This window comes from Mus pahari, chromosome 14, assembly GCF_900095145.1.
Source record: "Mus pahari chromosome 14, PAHARI_EIJ_v1.1, whole genome shotgun sequence".
NCBI classification, from domain to species: domain Eukaryota; kingdom Metazoa; phylum Chordata; class Mammalia; order Rodentia; family Muridae; genus Mus; species Mus pahari.
Genome location: NC_034603.1, coordinates 61095683 through 61102312, shown reverse-complemented (window position 1 = coordinate 61102312; position 6630 = coordinate 61095683). Strand labels below are relative to the sequence as shown.

The 6630-nt window shown below is 46.7% G+C and overlaps 1 pseudogene; it reads right to left on the bottom strand.

The window, feature by feature from the left end:
* Nucleotides 1–4872: 4872 nt before the first annotated feature.
* LOC110332265 lies at nt 4873–6211 on the bottom strand (annotated as a pseudogene).
* Nucleotides 6212–6630: the final 419 nt, after the last annotated feature.

Sequence of the window (6630 nt, the reverse complement as noted above, 5' to 3'; positions counted from 1 at the left end):
GATCTTAGCCATTCTGACTGGTGTGAGGTGGAATCTGAACTTATGAAATTCTTAGGCAAATGGATGTATCTGGAGGATATCATCCTGAGTGAGGTAACCCAATCACAAAAGAACTCACATGATATACACTCACTGATAAGTGGATATTAGCCCAGAAACTTAAAATACCCAAGATACAATTTGCAAAACACATGAAACTCAAGAAGAAGGAAGACCCAAGTGTGGATACTTCGTTCGTTAGAATGGGGAACAAAATATCCATGGAAGGAGTTACAGAGACAAAGTTTGGAGCTGAGACAGAAGGAAGGACCATCCAGAGACTGCCCCACCTGGGGATCCATCCCATAAACAGTCACCAAACCCAGACACTATTGCATATGCCAGCAAGATTTTGCTGACAGGACCCTGATATAGCTGTCTTGTGTGAGGCTATGCCAGTGCCTGGCAAATACATAAGTGGATGCTCACAGTCATCTATTGGATAGAACACAGGGCCCCCAATGGAGGAGCTAGAGAAAGTACCCAAGGAGCTGAAGGGGTCTGCAACTCTATAGGTGGAACAACAATATGAACTAACCAGTACCCCCAGAGCTTGTGTCTCTAGCTGCATATGTAGTAGAAGATGGCCTAGACGGACATCATTGGGAAGAGAGGCGCTTTTGTCTTGCAAACTTTTTATGCCCCTGTAAAGGGGAATGCCAGGGTCAGGAAGCAGGAGTGTGTGGGTTGGGGAGCAGGGGGAGAGGGGAGGGTATAAGGGACTTTCAGGATAGCATTTGAAATGTAAATGAAGAACATATCTAATAAAAAAAAATGACTTTGTGAAATTCGTAGGCAAATGGATGGAACTTGAGAATATCATCCTGAATGAGGCGATTTAGTCACAAAGGAACAAACAAGGTTTGTACTCACTGATAGGTGGATATTAGCCCAAAATTTCGAAATAGCCAAGATTCAATTTACAGACCATATGAAGCCTAAGAAGAAGGAAGAATAAAATGTGGATGCTTTTAGAAGGAGAACAAAATACTCACAGGAGGAAATATGGAGACAAAGTGTGGAGCAGAGACTGAAGGAACGGCCATTCAGAGACTGCCCCATCTGGGGATCCATCCCATATACATCCACCAAACCCAGACACGATTGTAGATGCCAACATGTGTTTGCTGACAGGAGCCTGATATAGCTGTCTCCTGCGAGGCTCTGCCAGATCCTGACACATACAGAGGTAAATGCTCATAGCCAACCATTGGAGTGAACACAGCGTCCCCAATGGAGGAGTTAGGAGAAGGACTGAAGGAACTGAAGGGGTTTGCAGCCCCATAGGAAGAACAACAATATCAACCAACCAGATCCCCCAGAGCTCCCAGGGACTAAACCACCAACCAAAGAGCACACATGGAGGGACCCATGGCTCCAGCTGCACATGTAGCAGAGGATGGCCTTGTTGGGCATCAGTGGGAGGAGAAGTCCTGTGAAGGCTTGATTCCCCAGTGTAGGGGAATGCCAGGATGGGGAAGCAGGAGTGGGTGGGTGGGTAGAGGGAACACCCTCATAGAAGCAGGGGGAGGGGGAATTGTCTAGGGGGTCTTCGGACATGAAACCAGGAAAGTGGATAACATTTAAAATGTAAATATCTACAATATCTACAAAAAAAAAAAAAAAAAAGCTGAGGGGGGAGAGGGGAGCACTCTTGGGTAGGTTGCCAGAAACATGGAGGCAAGGGATATTGGTATGGTACCCTGGAGTTTTGTCCCAGTGGCAGGACTGAGGAAAGGAAAGTAGACAATGTGTGAGCACTTGTACAAGTGTGAGCAGGGGCTCCAACCAACCAGTTTCTTTAATATATTCGGCCAGATTCTTTGTCTTAAGCTAGGCACAGTAATAGATATCTGTAATCCTAACATTCAGGCGATTCATGAGTTAGAGACCAGCCAAGGACACAGAGTTAAGTATGGGCTGCAAAGTGCGACCTGGTCTCAAAACTATCCCCCCAAATTCTTGTTCCTAGCCTCAGTTTTGTTTGCAATCTATAGGAGAGTTCTGGGTTTTTCTGGATCTGACATTTTCTAATTCTCCCACAAATCCCAGAGACAAATCCTTGCCCACTGTTGCCTGGGAAGACTTAGTGCTGTGGTGTTACACGAAGGCATTTATTTTCCTTTTTGGTTAAGTTCTTAGCTCTGGTCTTTTTCCTGCTTGATGGATTTCTTGTCTCTCTGCTGGACTTACCTTCCCTTTATTCCTCCCCCATGTCTTCCTTCTTTGTCTTTCTATTGACAATTGATGGAGAAACAGCTCCATGGCCAGAAGCAGAGTTGCTTGTGGCTCCTGGAAGCGCTGCTAAATCGCTGTGACGTTGTTCTTACGCAGTGTGCCATCGGAAATATTGATTTTGATTTTATTTTCTCCTTTTGGTTAAGAATCTTAATTGAACTGCAGGGTAGTCACGATTACCACAGGCTCACCCCTATTAAGTCCCAAACACAGTTTCCTGAAGTTTCTACTCAATCAATACTATCTAGTTTCTATGAGAAGAGAAAGGTTACAAATTTTATATATAAAAGTGGTATTGAAAAATTCCTCTGGTCAGCTTCAGGTCAACATTCAATTCACAGTACTTTATGAGAGAAATTCTTTTAGAATGAGGTTTTTTTTTTTTTTTTTTTTCTTTTTCTCCTCAGCCTCGAAGTGACTTTCAGAAGCTATGGGGGCAAGTTGGGATGTCGGTTGGAAAATTCTTCTTTGTGTAAAAATCTGGTGTGGGTGGGAAGAGGCAGTCAGTCCTGGCTGTATTTGGCTGGGTTTGGAGGGAAGAAAGGTTTGGTAATGATGTGGTCCTCTGGATACTCAGAGACCTGCAGGAAACCTGCTCACTGCTCCTTCCTCTGTTTTTTTTTTTTTTTAAACTACTAGTCTCTATTCTGGTCCTAAAATCTTTATTTCATTTCATGTACTCTGTAACTGCTACATACATACTGCAAGCCAGGCTATTCAGCAGTGATTTGGCCATGTTATTGAGCCTATAACCTTTTTCCTTTCCTTTTTTTTTTTTTAAGATTTATTTATTTATTATATGTAAGTACACTGTAGCTGTCTTCAGACACTCCAGAAGAGGGCGTCAGATCTTGTTAGGGATGGTTATGAGCCACCATGTGGTGGCTGGTATTTGAACTCCGGACCTTTGGAAGAGCAGTCGGGTGCTCTTACCCACTGAGCCATCTCACCAGCCCCCTCTTTTTCTTTTTCAAGACAGGGTTTCTCTGTGTAGGCCTGGTTGTCCTCGAACTCACTCTGTAGACCAGGCTGGCCTTGAATTCAGAAATCCACCTGCCTCTTCCTCCCAAGTGCTGGGATTAAAGGCATGCGCCACCACTGCCTAGCCCTATAACCTTTTATGGTAGTTATTACATCTTCAGCATCTCCAAGACTCAGATTGCTCTCTGTCCTAGTTAGGGTTTTACTGCTGTGAAGAGACACAATGACCAAGGCAACTCTTATAAGGACAGAATTCGATTGGGGCTGGTTTACAGGTTCACAGGTTCAGTCTGTTATCATCATGGCAGGAACATGGCAACATCCAGGCAAGAATGGCGCAGGAGGAGCTGAGAGTTCTACAGTCTTCATCTGAAGGGCGATAGGAGAAGACTGGCTTCCAGGCAGCTAGGATGAGGGTCATAAAGCCCTCGCCCACAATGACACGCTTACTCCAACAAGGCCACACCTCCTAACAGTACCACTCCCTGGACCAAGCATACAAACCATCCCACTCTCTTGTGTTATACTTGGGAGCACTCCATTTCTTCGGTAAGATGTGTTTATGAGGGCCCTTCAAGAAGCAGGAGCTATGAGAGCTCACTAGAGAAATGGCAAGGGGAGAAAATGATAAGGACATCAGAGAGGGCTAAGTGAGCCATCAGACTGTGGTGAAGCCCTGGCCCTGAAAGGGAGAAGTCCCAAGAAAGAAGGAAGAAAAGAAAAGAAGGATCAGAGGAAAGAAGGGACAGAAGGAAAAAAGGAAGGGTGCCATGCCTAAAACGAGAGAATCTAGAGCCATGAGCCCTGCATCAGCTGTAACCAGGCCTGCCTTAGGAGCCCTGCTACACGCAGTCACAGAGTGGGAACCACAGACAGGATGTGTAACTATGGGAACATCATCGTAGATTGTAGAGTAAAGCATCAGGGTTCTGGGTCAATTACCTTCGCAGCAGGAGAAGATCTGAGAGTCAAGGCCTTGAACCAAATATCTGCTTTGCCTATGATCTAGGCCATTATAAGCAAGCTAAGTGATTTCTCTCAGTCTTCTTTTTCTCAACTTTAAAGAGAGCTAATTCATATCTCATGAAATCACACAAAGGAATAAATAGTGCGATGCTTACACAGCCTGTTTTGAACAGTGCCTAGCAGCCAGTGAGCTCTCAGTGAGTACTAATTTTGTACTTGCACATTACACCATCAGCTTCATTACATCAGTGGCTCAAGCTTCAGTTTTTTACAAGTGAATTATTTTCTAAAAGTAATTATGAAATACAAATGAGAGTGGAGATTTCTAGTTTAAGGGAAACAGGAAGTTTTATTTGGTTCCCTCACCTCTACCCCAACCTTTTCCTGGGGCATTTCTGGGGTAACCTAGGAACTGAATGAAGCATAATGAGGAATCACATCACACATATTTTTTTTTTCGATTTACATCCAGTGCTTTATTAAAGATAAATACTCTCAGAGAAGAAGTAAACCCACCCCCAAGCCAACAGACAGTGCATGTGTATGCGAGTGATTTGTGAGGTCCCTGATCTGTGCTCTGAGGGGTAATCAGCCAGGCAGGGCCTGGGCTAACCAGTAAGGCAGATGAGGGTCCCTGTCCTCGGCGACTCACTGCTCCTGGGTGCCTCAGGAGATGTAGTCTGGCCGTGTGGCCGCATGGTACTCGTCAATCAGCCGCTGCACAATCTCCCTGGAGGTGTCCATCTTGTCAAAATTGTCCTTGAAGATGTCCTCCTTGCGGAACTGTTCCATGAAGGCCTCCCGTTTCCGCAGCTTGTCAAACTGGCGACAGGTCTGTTCAAAAATCGAGGAGATACTGGTGTGGTTGGCCATCATGAGCCCACTGACCCGGTGGGCTGAGGGCAGGTAGGGAGACTTCCTTGACAGGGCCACCTGGATGCTGGCTGGACCCCAGGGGATGAAGTTGGCCAGTTTCCTTTCCCGGATCCTCTGCAGGCTCTTGTGGACCTGGGTGGGGTCCACCTCTCCCTGGATGATGTTGAGGATGGCGATGTAGCAGTGGTTAGTCTGACGATTCCGGCCTGTGGACACCATCACGTTCTTGGGCTGTAGCAGGCGCCTCATGGCATCCAGGACCGTTGTCTTCCTCACACTGGCCACTGACTGGTCCATGGTGAGGGGTGTATAGCCAGTCATGAGGAAGTGGAGCCGAGGGGTGGGAATGAGCGAGGCGATGAGGCCGATGAGGTCATTGTTCATGTATCCAGGGTAGCGCAGGGTGGTGGTGCTGGCTGACATGATGGTGGACACCAGCTGGTTGATCTGGGAGAAGGATGGGTTCTGGATGTGCAGGCGGTCTGTGGCTATCAGGTTCAGGGCTGTGTTGTCCAGCACCACCACACAGTCCGCGTTCTGGGTCAGCCTCTTTGGTGTGAGGAGGGAGTTGTAGGGTTGGTCCACCACGTCACTCATCTCATCCTGGTTGGGGAACACAGAGTATGTCTGCACTAGTTTTTTTGGGTACCTGTCATTTAGCCATTCCAGGAGGTAGGAGCCCAAGCAATGGAGTGACACAGCACAAATCCCTCTAGACTGTCACTGCCGTCTGCCTCCCGATCTGTGATGTCAAAAATGTCCTCGTGGATTTTTTTTCTCCCTGGGAGAATCCGCTAGCCCAGTTGTTGCCAGCTCCTCCACCATGCTCCCACAGGTAGATGTTCTCTGGGTTGTAGAGCTTGGCATAGGAGGAGTTGAGGATGGAATGGATCACCCGAGGCTCCAGGTCCAGCAGCACAGCCCGGGGGATGTAATGCTCATCATCTGCCTGGTAGAAAAAGACGTCCTTCCGGTCAGCGCCCTCCGTGGCGAACTCTTCTACGATGCCCTTGGGACTGATGCCATGCTCAGCACACAGCTGTTTTCAGAACTCGAACCCAATCTGATAGCCACACTGGCCCAACTGTAGGGTGATGATTTCTCTCTGCATCGCTCCTGAGACATCGGCATTTCAGTCTCTCCCGCCAGCAATGCCGCCGACCGCTAGCGCGCTCGCGCACCAGACCATCACACATATTTTATGTTTGTATATATTTGAATTTTTATGATGGATAAAACTTATTTTGTTCATCCTAATATTATTGAGAGTATACAGTTTTATATGTTTAATATATGTATAGGTTTGTTTCAGGTTTTGAGACAGGAACTCACTATGTTGCCTAGGCTAGCCTCAAACTTATAGGCTTAAGAGACACCTCCTGCCTCATCCTCAGAGTAGCTAGGATTATAGGTGAGTACCACTACCCCTCACTGTGAATCTGTGTGATCTCTACTACAGTGGAAATACTACAGTTTTATCAAATACTCCTTTATGGCCACACCCTCCACACTCCTACCTCTGGCAACATC